Below are 1,530 nucleotides of genomic sequence, written 5' to 3'. Positions count from 1 at the left end.
GTATTACCCCTTAAAGGTGTCAGTATAAAGGTACCACAGTATTACCCCTTAAAGGTGTCAGTATAAAGGTAACACAGTATTACCCCTTAAAGGTGTCAGTATAAAAGGTACCACAGTATTACCCCTTAAAGGTGTCAGTATAAAGGTAACACAGTGTTACCCCTTAAAGGTGTCAGTATAAAGGTAACACAGTGTTACCCCTTAAAGGTGTCAGTATAAAGGTACCACAGTATTACCCCTTAAAGGTGTCAGTATAAAGGTACCACAGTATTACCCCTTAAAGGTGTCAGTATAAAGGTACCACAGTATTACCCCTTAAAGGTGTCAGTATAAAGGTAACACAGTATTACCCCTTAAAGGTGTCAGTATAAAGGTAACAGTGTTACCCCTTAAAGGTGTCAGTATAAAGGTACCACAGTATTACCCCTTAAAGGTGTCAGTATAAAGGTACCACAGTATTACCCCTTAAAGGTGTCAGTATAAAGGTAACAGTGTTACCCCTTAAAGGTGTCAGTATAAAGGTAACAGTGTTACCCCTTAAAGGTGTCAGTATAAAGGTAACAGTGTTACTCCTTAAAGGTGTCAGTATAAAGGTACCACAGTATTACCCCTTAAAGGTGTCAGTATAAAGGTACAGTATTACTCCTTAAAGGTGTCAGTATAAAGGTACCACAGTGTTACCCCTTAAAGGTGTCAGTATAAAGGTAACAGTATTACCCCTTAAAGGTGTCAGTATAAAGGTAACAGTGTTACCCCTTAAAGGTGTCAGTATAAAGGTAACAGTATTACCCCTTAAAGGTGTCAGTATAAAGGTAACACAGTGTTACTCCTGAATTTATTTAGCCATAACAAAGGGGTTGAATAGTTTTTTTTTGACAAGACATTTCAGCTTTTCATTTTGTATTAATTTGTAAAAACTTCAAAAAGCATAATTCCACTTTGACATTATGGGGTATTGTGTGTAGAGGCCAGTGACAAATAATCTCAATATAATCTATTTTAAATTCAGGCTGTAACACAAAATGAATACTTTCTGAAGGCACTGTAGATGTCTGTCAGTCCTGTCTAGTATAACTATATCTAGATGGCTCAGTCATTCCTGTCTAGTATAACTATATCTAGATGGCTCAGTCAGTCCTGTCTAGTATAACTATATCTAGATAGCTCAGTCAGTCCTATCTAGTATAACTGTATCTATGATCTTGACTCAGGAACTAAGAGATTTATATCAGAGAAACTGTTGATTAAAAGAGATTTACAGCATTTCTTGTACATAGTCCCCCCTCATTTTAGAGGACCAAAAGTTATTGGGAAAAATTAACTTGTGTGTATTACATCAGTCAAAAGTTGAGTATTTGGTCCCGTATTCACAGCACTCAGTAACTACATCAAGCTGGTGACTCTATAGACTGGTTGGATGTATTTGCTGTTTGTTTTGTTTCAGATTATTTTGTGCACAACAACAACAAAAAAGTGTCACAGTCCCAATACTTTTGGCGCTCACTGTATAATAACAAGATATTTACAAAG

Source organism: Salmo trutta, unplaced genomic scaffold (genome assembly GCF_901001165.1).
Source record: "Salmo trutta unplaced genomic scaffold, fSalTru1.1, whole genome shotgun sequence".
NCBI lineage: Eukaryota > Metazoa > Chordata > Actinopteri > Salmoniformes > Salmonidae > Salmo > Salmo trutta.
Note: the sequence above shows the minus strand (reverse complement) of the source record.